General features: G+C 41.7%; 1 long non-coding RNA gene across 1 annotated transcript; it reads left to right on the forward strand.

Moving 5' to 3' along the window:
• The first annotated feature begins 268 nt into the window (after positions 1 to 268).
• Positions 269 to 14,657, forward strand: LOC138845245 (uncharacterized). Its single transcript, XR_011382133.1, has 3 exons — positions 269 to 526; positions 12,258 to 12,391; positions 13,690 to 14,657. It is a non-coding gene; the product is annotated as an uncharacterized lncRNA (long non-coding RNA).
• The last annotated feature ends 312 nt before the right edge of the window (positions 14,658 to 14,969 follow it).

The following is a 14,969-nucleotide window of genomic DNA, read 5'->3' on the forward strand; positions in this document are numbered from 1 at the left end:
TTATCTTTATATACAGAAGATCAATTTAGTATATACTAAGTAAAGATTTCAACAGTTTGCACCCACACAGAAACACAAAGTATAAAGTACTGTTTGAGTACTAGTTATACTATTAGTTCACATAGTATAACACATTAAGGACAGAGATCCTACATGGGGAATAAGTGCACAGTGACTCCAATTGTTGATTTAACAATTGACACTCTTGTTTATGATGTCAATAATCACCCGAGGCCCTTGTCATGAGCTGCCAAGGCTATGGAAGCCTCTTGAGTTTGCCAACTCCGATCTTATTTAGACAAGGCCACAGTCAAAGTGGAAGTTCTCTCCTTCCTTCAGAGAAAGGTACCTCCTTCTTTGATGGCCCGTTCTTTCTGCTGGGATCTCACTCGCAGAGATCTTTGATTTAACATCTTGTCATTACTCTCAAATGAAGAGAGATTCATTGCATTTCTTACTACTCACTTTCCCTTTTATCCTTACCTAAAACATGACCATGAAGCAGAAAAATGAAAAGCAAACCCAGGTAAGAATGGCTCAGTACTTCACGCTAGCAATGAAGGCAAAACCTCTACATTTAAAAAGGAGTGCTAGAGTTCAATGTGGTGGGAGATGGAATTACCAAGAGACCAATTAGCACCTTATTTGGGGGATTAGCCATTCTGGTATTTGCAGCTAGTTTCTTAACTGGGATTGTTTGCAGGCCACACTGTAGGAGTAACTGGAGTGTTGATAAAAGGGGTTCCAGAACAAATAAAGGTTCCTACAGTAAGAACTGGGGAGATGTCTAAGGCTCCAGGCTTTGACATAACAGCTCAATGCCACATTGGTTGCTAGAGGAATCCAACCCTCTCAAAATTGGCAGTTTTTAAAGGAAAAACTTTTTCTCTCTCTCTTTTTTTTTTCTTAGAAGTGGTTAACAGTCTATCTTTTCTCCTGAGATCATCTTATTACATGCCCTGTTGCCACCATCCCTGCAGTTCTTCCCAGGGATTGCCTCTCCAAGATTTGCAGCTTTGGATTGAATCTGAAAGATTTTAGTTGGGGTATTAAATCTCTGTTGTTGCTGTTGGTTGTGATCCATTTTTATTTTAAATTGCCTGTGCAATTGCCAACATTATTTGCCATTAGAGGAGTCTACTACATTTTCTTTACTCATTCTTTGCTGTATTAGTTTGATAAATCGCTTACTGGGGAAAAAACCTGCAATTGGGAAGGTAGAGATCTGACCCTGAGGGACACGTTGGTGGTACCCAGAACTTGCTTTTTGCATCCCTAATGCTGGGAAGCAGTCCCTGGACAGACCCATCCTGGGTGTTTCCCCAGGATATAGTTTTCCTACCATGGTCTCCCAAGGAAATAAAGGGAGCTCTTTTTTCAAAGAATGCCCAAGGGTGAAATTAATTACAGGTCCACATCCCTCCTGCTTCAACCCATACAGCCAAAAAACATTGCAGCTTGTGGGGATTCAGCCAACCATATCCCACTCAAGAGCAAACTGAAGACCCCAGAAGAATAAATCTTCACCCATCCCCCACTCTCCTAGTCTCAAAGCTAGCTGTCAGCAGAACTAGACCAAAGACCAGGTCTTTTGATCTTAGACTAGTATTCAGCTAGTATTTAATTTATTATGTAGCATTGTCATCATTCTAACCTGGATCTCCCCAGAACGTGTGGCTCAGTTTTTATGTTTGATGTGAAGATTCCCTCAGGGCATTTGAATGGTTTTAGCATTAACTTTATTTTACTCAGTCAATATTTCCTAAGTTTTCAGTCTTCCCACTACTTGAGTCAAAATTATCTGCAAAAACGCAGGCACCTGATTCCTTCAGAATCAGGATCTCTGAGAGCGCGACTTCATCCGCCCCATCTGCATTTTAATAAGCTTCCTCAGGAGAGTGTGCACTTGAGAACCAGATTACCTGGCTCAGAGTCAAGTCCATGTACTTTGTTGATTCAGAATGTTGTCCCGTTTGGTGCAGCACTTAAGATCTGGCTTGAGATGTCCCCATTCCATATGAGACTCCTAGGCTTCTGATTCAGCTTCCTGCTAATACACACTCTGGGAGGCAGTGATGGCCCAAGTACTTGTGTCTCTGCCATTCCATGTAGGCAACTCAGATTGGGTTCAAGGCTCTCGGCTTCAGCCTAGCCCAACCCAGCTGCTGTGGTCATTTGAGAGATGATGCAAGTAGATGGAAGATCTTTGTCTCTCACCATCTCTGCCTGTCTAAAAAGATAAAAATCTTTAAAGATTTTCCTTTAATTTGAAAGGCAGAGTGACAGAGAGACAGGGACAGAGAGAGCAAGAAATCTCCTATCTGCTGGTTTACTCTCCAAATGACCGCAATGGCTGTGGCTGGGCTAGACCAAAGCCAGGAGCCAGGAATTCCATCTGGGTCTCCCATGTGGGTGCTGGGGCCCATGCACTTGGGTCATCTTCTGCTGCTTCTCCAGGAGCATTAGCAGATACCTAGATCAGAGGCAGAGCAGCCAGTACTTGAACCAGCACTCATGTGGGATACTGTGCCACGTTAGCCCTCCTCTCTGCCTTTCAAACAAACAAATAAATGTTGTCTTGAGTCTCAGAAGTTAGATGAGATTATAATCAAGGACTAGTATAGGAAAAAAGTTAGTTTTAAAATGAATGGCTTGGGGCCAGCGCTGTGGCACAGAGGGTTAATGCCCTGGCCTGAAGCGCTGGCATCCCATATGGGCGTTGGTTCTAGTCCTGGCTGCTCCACCTCCAATCCAGCTCTCTGCTGTGGCCTGGAGAAAGCAGTAGAAGATGGCCCAAGCCCTTGGGCCCCTGCACCTGCATAGGAGACCTGGAAGAAGCTCCTGGCTCTTGGCTTCAGATTGGCACAGCTCCGGCCATTGCGGCCACCTGGGGAGTGAACCATCAGATGGAAGACCTCTGTCTCTCTCTCTGCCTCTCCTCTCTCTGTGTAACTCTGACTTTCAAATAAATAAGTGAATAAATAAATCTTTTAAAAAATAAAATAAAATGAATGGCTTATCTTATACTCATTAGTGATTTAGATTTGAGAACGTGGCAATTTTCTCTATTAGATCCTTGAGTTACTGAAGAAGCTAAAGTCTAAATTTGTTTCTGAATTCAGTTTCACGGCTTTTCATATTTTTCAGTTCTTAAATTTCCTACTTAATAGCAAAGAAAAAATGTGGGAAAGTTCTGACTTCTCATGCCATGGACAACCTTTAGTGAATTATTATCTATCACTGAAGTCTTACCCTACAGATTTCCAAGCCTATTCATTAGGACGTGCTAGTTCCTGTTTTCAGTTTTTACTTTCTATAATTACATCTAAATCTGTATGTGGTGAGATTCCTAACAAAATCTAGAATTATTCGCTTTCTTCATTTTATTCCCCAAAAAAGCAAAGGAGACCCATTGAATACCAAATGCTTGAGACCCATTGAATGCCAAGCCTGTCTGTGAGAGTTTCGCCATGTAGACTTTTAGATTTATTCTTCTGCTTATCTGTTTGTTTTAACAGACATAAAAATTTATGTGTGTTTGTGGGGTACTATGTGAAGTTTCATTGCATTATACATTGTGTATAACGTATACATTGTGGAACACTCATCAAGATAAATATCTTTTCAAGCATTCAACTTTCTTTACAGGAAAAGCATACAAAATGCTATCTTCTGGGATTAATATTATCTACAGTTCCCCTATTGTGTAACAGAACCCCAAAACTTCTTACTCCTCCCTAACTATAACGTAGTACCCAACGGTTAACTTTTTCCCACCTTTTCCTCTTCACTGCCCTCCCTAGCATCTGCTAACTCTCATGATATTTTTAGCTTCTATGACATCACCATTTTTTACACTCCACACATGAGTGAGATCATGTGATATTTGTCTTTCTGTGCTTGGCTTATTTCATGTAACATGATGACCTCCAGTTTCGTCTGTGTTGTTGCAAATGACAGGATTTCATTCTTTTTATAGCTGAGGCATATTCCATTGGGTATATATGATACACTTTCTTTATGCAGTCATCTGTGGGTGGATGCTTAGTTTTCTTCCATTTTCTCCCTATTGTGAATAGTGGTGCAGTGAACATGTGCGTGCCGATGTCTCTTCAAGTGTTGGTTATCATTTCCTTTGTGTATTCACCCAGTAGTGAGATTATTGGTTCATATGGTTGCTCTATTTTTAGCGTTTTGAGGTAGCTCAGTACCATTTTCCACATGGCTGTACTGATTTACATTCCCACCAATGGTGTAAGCGTTCCCTTTTTTCCACATCCTCACCAACACTTGTTATCTTTTGTCTTTAATTTTACTGGAGTGAGGTGATACTTTACTGTGGTTTTGATTTGCATTTCCCTGATGATTAGTGATGCTGGGCATTTTTTCATGTACCTGTTGGCCATTTGTATGTCTTCCTTTGAGAATTGTCTGTTTTAGATCTACTATCCTTTTTTCCCCCTAAGATTTATCCTTTTATTTGAGAAGTAAGAGCTACATACCAAGAGACAGAGAGAAAGGTCTTGCATCCACTGGTTTACTCTTGAAAAGGCCGCATCAGCTGGAGCTGTGCCGATTGGAAGCCAGAAGCCAGGAGCTTCCTCCAATTCTCCCAGGAACTTGGGCCATCCTCCACTGCTTTCCCAGGCCAAATCAGAGAACTGGATCGGAAGAGGAGCAGCCAGGACCCATATGGGATGCTGGTGCCACAGGTGGAGGCTTAACCCATATGGTTCTGGACTTTGATGTGTTTTTTTTTTTTTTTTTTTTTAATTCAATCTCATTACTCACTAATGATCTGTTTCGGTATTCTATTTCCTCAAGATTCAATTTTGGCATGGTATATGTACTCAAATTTGGTAAGGTATGTGTCCATTTCTTCCAGGTTTCAGACGTTGTTGTCATACGATGGTTCATATTAAATTCTAACAATCCCTTGTATCTCTGGTGTCAGTCATAGTGTCTCCATTTCCATCTTTAATTCTGTGTGTTTGAATCCTGGTTCATCCAGCTCAGGGTTCATCACTTTTATGTGTCTTTTCTAAGAACCAGCTCCATACTTCATTGCCTTTTGGCCCTGTTTCTTAAGTATCGATGCCATTTATTTGTTCTCGGAGTTTTATTATTTCTTTGCTTCTACCAATTTGGGGTTTGATTTGCTCTTATTTTTCTAGTTTTAAGGTTCAGTAATAAACTGAGCTCTTTCTTTTTTAAATGCAGGCACCGATTGTTATAAACTTCCCTCCTAGTACATTCTTGCTTCATCTATTCATCTATAGTTTATTGTGTTGTTTCCATTTTCATTCATTTGAAAAAAGATTTAAATTTCTTCCTTGATTTCTTCCTTGATACATTGATTGTTCAGCAGTAAGTTGTTTAATTTCTATGTATCTGTGTTTCCAAAGTTTTTATTGCTATTTATTTCTATTTTATTGCCTTGTGATCAGAAAAGATACTTAATTTGATTTCTATTCCTTTTTAAAAGATTTACTTATGTATTAAAAGGTAAAGTTACAGACAGAGAAAGAGAGAGAGAGAGAGAGAGAGAGAGAGAGATCTTCCATCTGTTGGTTCACTCCCCAAATGGCTATAATGGCTGGACCTGGGCTGATCTGAAGCCAGGAGCCAGGAGCCAGGAGCTTTTTCTGGGTCTCCCACGTGGATGCAGGGGCCCAAGGACTTGGACCATCTTCTGCTGCTTTTCCAGTCTCATTAACAGAGAGCTGGATCAGAAGTTGAGCAACTGGGTCTCAAATTTACGCTCACATGGGATGCCAGTGCTGCAAGTGGTGGCTTTACCAGCTGCACTGCAGCACTGGCCCCAAGATGTCTGATCTTTTAAAATTGCTGAGACTTGTTTTGTGACCTACTAAGTGATCTATCCTAGGAAATGTCCTATGTGCTATTGAGAAGAATGTGTGTTCTGCATTTGTTGGAAAGGTTCTATAGATATCTGTTAAGCCCAATGGATCTAGGATGCAGTGCAGCTCTGCTATTACTCTGTTAATTTTCTTGTCTGTGTAATCTGTCCAGTTCTGGAAGTGGAGTGTGTAAGTCCCCTACTATCATTTTATTGAAGTCTGTCCCTCCTGTTCTACTAATATTTGCTTTCATATTCAGGTACTCCAATTTTTTATGCCTATGTATTTATAGGTGTTATTTCCTCTTGTTGGACTGAGCCCTTTATCATTTTGTAATGATCTTCTTGATCTCTTTTTACTGCTTTTGATTTAAAATCTAGTTTCTTTGATAGGGGTTTGGCTACTTCTGCTTGCTTTTAGGTTTCATTCACATAGACTGTCTTGTCCCATCCTTTCACTTTCAGTCTATGTGTATCCTTGGAGGTGAAGTGACTTTCTTGTAAGAAGCATTTTTTTAAATTCATTCTGTCACTCTATGGAGAATTTAGTCCATTGACGTTTAATGTAATTATTGATAGGAAAGATCATATCATTGGCGTTTTGAACTTATTTTGTATTTTCATTGTAGTTCCTTCCTTTCTTCTTCCCTTGTGGTTAAGTGATTTTCCTTAGTGGTGTACTTTGATTCCTTGCTTATTATTTTGTATGTCTGCTACATGTTTTTGTTTTGTGGTTACCATCAGGCTTACAAAAAACTTCTTTTGACTATAAAAAGCTATCTTAAAATGAAAATAATGTTGATTATAAAGATAGGGAAAGAGACAACAACAAAGAGGGAAGAGAGTCTAATAAAGCACTCTGCATTTACACTGCATTCCTCCCCACAGATAGATTTTTTTGATGTTACGTTTGACATTTTTAAACTTTACCTCTTAACATTTTAATGTAGTGGTTATAATTTATTTTTAGTCTTCACAGTCAAGACATAAATGATTTATGCACCATATTTATCATATTAGAACATTGTAGATTTGTATAATTACTCTTACCAGTGAGTTTTCCATCTTCTGATATTTTCTTTTTACCTGTTAGCAGCTCTTTCTTTACCATTGCAGGTGGTGACACATCCTCTCAGGTTTTGTTTCCCTGAGATCTGAAGGATGGTTTTGCTGGATGCAGTATTCTTATTTCCTCTTTAGTGCTATAAAAAGCCTCATTTCACTCCTTGATGGCTTCTAAGTAAGGTTTCTGTTAAGCAGTCTGCAGTCAGGAAAATTGGGACTCCTTTTTGCTTCTTTTGAGAATGCTGTCTTAAATTTTAACCTTGGAGAGCTTGACTAATGTGTCCTGAGAAGACCTGATTAGATTTCGTCTGACTGGTGACCTTTGCCCTTCCTGTACCTGGAAAGCTGCATCTTTCTCTAGGTTTGGGAATTTTCTGTCATGACCTCTTCGAATATGCTTTCCACCCCTTTGGAATTCTGAAGTCCCTCTTGAATTCCAAATAACCAGTGTTTGCTCTTGACATACTGTCACATAATTCCTGTAAGCGTCCTCCATTCTTCTTGATCGTTTTTCTTTTTTCTTCTCCAGCTCTGTATTTTCATGTAGCCTGCCTTTGAGTTAAGTGATTCTTTCTATTTGAGCTATTTTGCTCATGATAATTTTGGCTCTGTTTTAAATTCTACATAGTGTACTTTTCAGTTGAAGGATTTCTGTTTGATTTTTTTTTTAAATTACTTCCATCTCTGTATTGAATCTCTGTTAGAATATTGAATCATTTCTCTGTATTCTCTTGAATTTTGTTCAGTTTCCTTACCACAGCTACTTTGAAATCTTTATCTGAGCATTTGGGAATTTGGGCTCCTGGATTGTTGGTTTCTGGCACTTATTTTGCTCTTTTGGGAAGGTCAAGGTTTCCTGGAAGTTGTTAATTGTCGTTGATGTACGTCATCTGTACGTTGAAGGATAACAGTAATCTAACTTCATTTGTAGCTGTCCTTCTAGAAATTCTAAGCAGTCTGCTTATTTTCTCTGAGCCTGTGGATATTTCTGCTGTTCAAGCATTAGATAACACGCTCAATGGCACCTTCCCCCAGGCCTGCTACTAATATGTTTTTAGTGAGTCATTCCTTCAATTCAAATTTCAACACTCCCCCAATTCAAATTAGTTCCAAATCTAAAGTGGATGTGTTGTTCAATATGAACTGGGGAAAGTGCCTAAAAAGGAGCAGTCTATCCCCATGAGCCTCTTCCTGGCTCTGTGGTAGCTCAGGCTCCTTGTACTGTGTCCACCAATGCCACGTTGCTAGATCACATCTGGAGCCCTCAGTCCACCAAGACCAGTGATGCCCAGGGGTCAGATCAAGGCTTACCTTGTGATGGTTCATCTGCTGCTGAGTGGGGCTCACTGCCTGATGTTGCACCTACCCACCACTGGTGATGTTGGCTGGGGTCTAAGGCTGCTCGCCCAGAATCACAGAACTCTTCTAGTAAGGCAGCAGGTCCAGAAGCTCTGTCTGTAGGCACTGGCCTGGGGATAGGGACCACAGGGTCAGTTTAATATGGGTTTTATCAGCCTGACATGGAGCAGGAAACCATCCCTGTGATTCCTTACCGTCTCCCCAGGTGGCAGGAGTGGTGGTAGAGGCCGTCCCTCAGCTATTCATGAAGGCCCTAGAGAGAATTAACTCTGTCTTGGATACCACAACAGACTTAGTAAATTAGAAGATAATATTCAGGAATTTACGAAGAATGCAGCACAAACAGTTAAGGAGAAAACAAAACAGAAATAGCAATAAAGGTACATGGAAGATAAATTGAGAAGCTCTAATATAAGTCAAATAGGAATTCAAGAAAAAAATAAAGGACACTATGTACGAATCAATAGTCAAAGAGGTAATGACTGAGAATTTGTCAGAATAAAGGAAATTGTATTATCAGAATAAAAGTTTACAACTAGTGCCCAGCAAAATACATAATGATAAACGTATAACATGAAACATGCTGAACATTGAAGATAAAGACAAAATCTGACATACCACAAAAGGACAAAGAGAAATGACCTGCAAAGAAACGACAGGCTCTTATCTGCAATGGATGCAAGAAGACAGCAAATTAACCTTTTCAGAGTCTGAGGGGGAAAAAACTATCAGCCGAGAATTCTATACCCAGGTGAACTATCATCAGAGCAGTTAAACCATTTTCTGGCTAAAATACAATGTGTTACCACTCACATACTAAATCCAATAATTGACAAAATATGCTGATAAGTATAATTAGCCATAGACTTTAAATAATTAATTTGTGCTTTAAAAGGGTAGATCTTTGAGTAAGAGGCTCCAGCAACTACTTCCCTGCAAAGACACCAGGGTGGACAGCTGTGCACATACCCACTCACCTTCATGGTGCTGTGGCGTTGTGGATAAAGCCTCCACCTGCCATGCCAGCATCCCATAAGGGTGCCAGTTCATGTTCCAACTGTTCCAATTCAGATCCAGCTCCATGATAATGCACCTGAGAATGCATCAAAAGATGGCCCACATGCCTGGGCCCCCGCGCCCATGTGGGAGACCCAGAAGAGGCTGGGATCCAGAAGAAGCTCCTAACTCCTGGCTTCTGTCTGGCCCAGCTCCAGCTATTGAGGTCATTTGGGGAGTGAACCAGTGGATGGAAGATCTCTCTCTGTCTGTCCCACCCACCTCCCCCTCTGTCTTTCAAATAAAAAAAATTTATTTTGTATTTGAGAGGCAGAAAGAGAGAGAGAAAGAGAGAGAGAGGAGGGAGAGAAAGAGAGAATGTGTGTACTTTCCTCTGCTAGTTCACCTCTCAAAGGATCACAATGGCTGGAACTGAACCAAGGCTAACTGTGGTTGCTAAGAACTCAATCCAGGCCTTCACTTTAGCCATCACCTCTGCCTCTCAGGGTCTGGATTAACAGGATACAGGGGTTAGGAACGGGAGACAGGCACTAAACCTAGGTACTCTGATGTGGATATATGGTGTCATAACTGCTCAACCAAATGCATGTTAGTTTTCTTCAGGGGTTTCAGAATTTTAATTTGTGCAGTATGTGTTTAGAGTGCTAGTGTGTACACATTCTCTTTTCTTCATCTGTCCCTTTTTCCCCTTGCCTATTTTCCCTGTCCAGCAGTTTTTCAGTTGCTCCTGTTTAGGCTTTAGGGGTCCATTCCACAACTTGTTTTTTTTTTTTTTTTTTTTTTTTTTTTTTTGACAGGCAGAGTGGACAGTGAGAGAGAGAGAGAGAGAAAGGTCTTCCTTTGCCGTTGGTTCACCCTCCAATGGCCACCGCGGCTGGTGCGCTGCGGCCGGCGCACAGCGCTGATCCGATGGCAGGAGCCAGGAGCCAGGTGCTTTTCCTGGTCTCCCATGGGGTGCAGGGCCCAAGCACCTGGGCCATCCTCCACTGTACTCCCTGGCCACAGCAGAGGGCTGGCCTGGAAGAGGGGCAACTGGGACAGAATCCGGCGCCCCGACCGGGACTAGAACCCGGTGTGCCGGCGCCGCTAGGCGGAGGATTAGCCTAGTGAGCCGCGGCGCCGGCCTCACAACTTGGTTATATTTTGGTGGTCTAGACTCCTATTTTATGATGGCATTGAAATATTGTAGATTCAGCCACTGAGCCAAAAGTTAGCTTGGCCCACGTCCTGATGATATCTGCTCCTGTTTTCCTAGATTCATATTTGTATAAGTCCTATCCTCAAAAAGTACTTGCAACTTTTTTCAGGTAGGAATTTCCCACCTTATTCAGGTTCAAGCAATATGCTTGGATCTAGGCTTTAACAGTCTGGGACACCTTTACTCCTCAGTAGTGTGGAGGAGTTATTTTGCCTAACTCTGCATGCCTCCAGAACCTACTAAGCTCACAGCTTTAGCAACTTACTTTTATATTTCTGTTCAGTTTACAGCACATAGATATTTGTTTTTTCTTTTATGGCCATGTGTGCGTTCAGTTTACATTTTCCTTTTTAGTAATTTTTAAATTTACTCATAAAATATTTTACTTATGATTGTTAAGTAATTAGAGCATAGAGAATGACTTTAAAACATGAGCTTACAACTCTGTTTTGATCCCCAAACTGCAGGCCTGGGGATGAGAGCAGCAAGGCCCCGCATAGAGACCGTCTCTGAGATATCTACATTACTGCTACTGCTAGAGTGACAGTGCCCTCTGTCTCCCATCTAGCTTGCATCATGCTCCTAAAATGGCTTTATGCCTGACAAAGCTCACTCAATACAGATGAATTCGCTCTTAAATAACTATTAAGACCATCCGTGATTCACATAGCAAGCACTTTTGTAATACATTTTCAGTTACTGTCTAAAGAAGTAGATCTGGAGAAGAGCCAGACTAATTTAGAAGTGAACATGGTTTAAAAATGAGTGAATCATTTCAGAATCACATAAGAAGTTCATGGAAACACATTAATATGATTCTTTCTGTAGATTAAACTAAGATCCCTTGCAGGTAATGAAACATTAGAAACTCAGAGTAAAAATCCCAACCAAGTTTTCAGAAAGCTTATTTGTTTTGGCTTTGGGAGACTGGTCATGACTCAGTGCTGATTCACATTAGTGAGGAACCAGAAGTGTGACTGAGATACACTGGAACTTGATTTTAGAATCCCTGTAGCAGTGCAAGGTGCAAATCAAGAGCTTGGCAAACATATTTTAGGGGTTTCCAGAAAAACCCCCTCTCCATCATTAAAAATGGCTTAGGGTTAAGTTTTGAGCATCTGTGTTGTGATGTTGTTTAGAATGCCCATATCCCATGTCCCTGAGTTTGAGTCCTGGCTCTGTACTTGACTCCAGATTCCTACTAATGTACGTGCTGTTGATGGCTAAAAGTGCTTGGGTCCCTACCAGTCATGTGGGAGACTCAGACTGAGTTCCCAGCTCTCAGCTTCAGACTTGTCTTGACTTTGCTATTGCAGGCATTTGGGGAGTCAACCAGTGGATCGAAAATCTATCTGTTAAGCAGTCCAAAAATCATTTTAAGCAGGTCATTATTTTTAAATGGTTATGATTCCTTGGCACTTCATAAGGAATCATTTAATAAATAATCATGGAAGAGGATAAATAAATGATTTTAGTTTTGTGTGATAAGAGACACAATAAAGATGGGTCCCCTAACACAATTGTTGGTGGTCAGAGAAGACATTTTAGGAGAAATAATGTCAGATCTAGGTGTACATGAAGAAGTAGGAATGCATCAGACAAAATGGAGTGCAGTAGTGAGTAGGGGAAGATGTAATATGAAGAAAAACAGTGATCATGACGTGCACCTGAGTCCCCTCCCTTATAACACAGTGATTTCCACTGGAGGACCATCACATACTATGTCTCTCCCCCACTGTCGTATTATTGGCAGAACAGGACTCTCTAGGTCCCATTCTCCCACTGAGAAGCTGGAAGAATCACATCCTCCCTTAGCAGCCCTCAGTACAACCAAGGCTGATGTTTCCGATTCATGTGGTTTCTCCTGGAAACTTGGTCTTCAAAACTTGGAGGTGAGTCATTGAAATGGCAGCATGCCTACTAGATTGTTCCTATTATAACACTCTTGATGTACTTCCTGTTTCCTATTTTTTCCCAAACCTTAATCCCTATATCCTTTCAGTAAATTCCACTTTGTTTTAACTGATTAAATGATTCCATTTCAAGTGACAGCAAGGAGGGGCATGCAGGGTGGTAGTTGAGAGATTTAGAGAAGAATAGATTAGAAAGATCTTAAGGGATATGCAGAGACATTTCAACTCATTCCCTAGGCTTTGAGAAACTCTGAACAAATGGTTTCAAGAATGAGCAGATTCGCATTATTTTTGTGGCAGCTTCATGGTGAATTATTTGGAAAATGTGGGTGAGTGAACAAGACTACAAGTAAGGGGAAAGCACTTAGAGGTAATTGTGCTAATCTAGATGAGAACAATAGTGGTTTGATTTCCTACAAATTGGATTTTTCAGAGGTATGAGAAGGGAAAGATGAAACCCTTGTTGTTACGTGTCAGGGACTTGGAGCCATCCTAGAGATAAGGCGTATAGAAGGAGATGTTTGTGTATGTGTGTGCAAGCTAGAAAGCTCCATTGTGGTTCCAAGTGCTAACTTTGAATCATAAACTCCTCTCCTACTGCCGCAGTAGTGAGGAAACATCCATCCACCATCTATAGTGTTCATTAACTTGGTCTGGGTTGGGGACCCCAGCTGGCAAGCCTGGAAGAAGTCTGAAAGGTGAGTTGGAGAACTCGTGGAAAGAAAGGTGGACTTGGTAGGGTGTTGGTTAGTGAAAAGTTTTAGTAAGTTGAGATATAAGAAGCCATGCCTCTTGCCAATGTGAATGCTATTTTCTATGATCTTCCTCCTTTATCTGTTGGGTTGGCCCAGGGGTGGTCTTTTTTCCTTTCCCTTTGCTACACCTGTTGCTATTCCAATGTTTCTATCATTCAGTGACTCTCATAACAGTTGCTGTGACAGTGGAGACAAGTCTTGGCTTAGAACTGGAATGAGGCCAAGACTTTCTGGGTGACAGAAGCAGGACTTGGAAATTGAATTTAGAGGTAGCATCTTACTAGAGCTTGACTAGTGAGTTGATTGGTGCCAAGTTGGTCTAAGGAACCAGACCAGGAGCCTCTGCTTTGTCTACCTTCATGAAGTTCATACCTTGAAATTTCATTACACTCTGGCGAAGTAGTTTTCAGCAAATCTCAGTTGTGCAGATTTAGGCATTCCAGAAACAAAAGGCAAGATTACTGTTCCAAGGGCTCAGTTTTATGAAAAGACAAAAGAATTTCCTTTTTTTCTTTCTCATAGATCACATCTGTGGACTTTATTATGGAATAGTTTGATCCCAGGAAATTTTTTTATGTCTGCTTTGGCAGTGGATCTAGGAGGAATGTGAGGTGGGTACAAAGAGGAAAGGGCAGATGCCCAAGTGTTGCTGTGGACTCCTTCTGAGGGGAGGAGCATGGTGGGGACAAGAGGTGCAGAGTCTCACCACACAGACCCCAGGGAGTCGGGTGAAAGTGGGCCAGAGATGAGCAGCTCACAGACTCCTTTATTTCAATTGGTGCAGCAGCTTATATAGCCGAGGCAGCCAATCTGATCAAGGGGCAGTTTATGCTGTAACCAATCACTGCCTGTTGCCAGGCAGCCTCTGTTGCCAGGTGGGTTCTGAAGCCATTTCCTGAGTAACTGACGCTCACTTGCCAACGCCATGTTGGCACGGCCTTCTCATTCCACCACTCCCAAGATCATTTTAAAGTAAGGCAATATGGCCATCAATGAGGGGTGTGCTTTCACTTCTCTTCCTCTTTGGGCTTCCCACCATTCAGTTAATAACACACTGATCGCTTTGAACAGTATCTGTCATTTATGTCACTCCCTAAATCAAGGACTTCTGGAAGACATGACCTGGGTTTCATTCACTTTCCTACTTCCAGGAGCCTCATACAGAGCCTGTAAATAGGTACAATTGATTTTCACAAACTCCTCATTCTGCTCCCTCCCCTTTCAGGAAGGTCTTTGCCCATTCAAACTTGCTGACAGGGAAAGGGGAGGCAGTGTATACAGGGATTTGTCTTTCTATTCCTGCCTCTCCCTGCCCCTCCTGAAAAAGAGTCTAGGGCTCAGCAAGGCCTCTGGAACTTACTAACATGAGGGACTTAATAACTGATAATGGTGCGCTTGTTATTAGACAAACTTTTTGTTGATAGTGTAGGGCTCTCACTTGATATTTATTTTCTCCTCTTCTGGTTCTCTCCATTTCCTCTTTCCTTGAAATCTCCTCTCTTCTGGGGCCGGTGCTGTGGTGCAGCGGGTTACCACCCTGGCCTGAAGTGCTGGCATCCCATACTACTGGTTTGAGACCCAGCTGCTCCACTTCCCATCCAGCTCTCTGCTTTGGCCTTGGAAAGCAGTAGAAGATGGCCATAGTCCTTGGGCCCCTGCACCCATGAGGGAGACCCAGAAGAAGCTCCTGGCTCCTGGCTCCTGGCTTCAGATTGGCGCAGCTCCGGCCATTGTGACCATCTGGGGAGTGAACCAGCGGAAGGAAGACCTCTCCCTCTCTGCCTCTCCTTCTCTTTCTGTAT

Source organism: Oryctolagus cuniculus, chromosome 14 (assembly GCF_964237555.1).
Source record: "Oryctolagus cuniculus chromosome 14, mOryCun1.1, whole genome shotgun sequence".
Lineage (NCBI taxonomy): Eukaryota > Metazoa > Chordata > Mammalia > Lagomorpha > Leporidae > Oryctolagus > Oryctolagus cuniculus.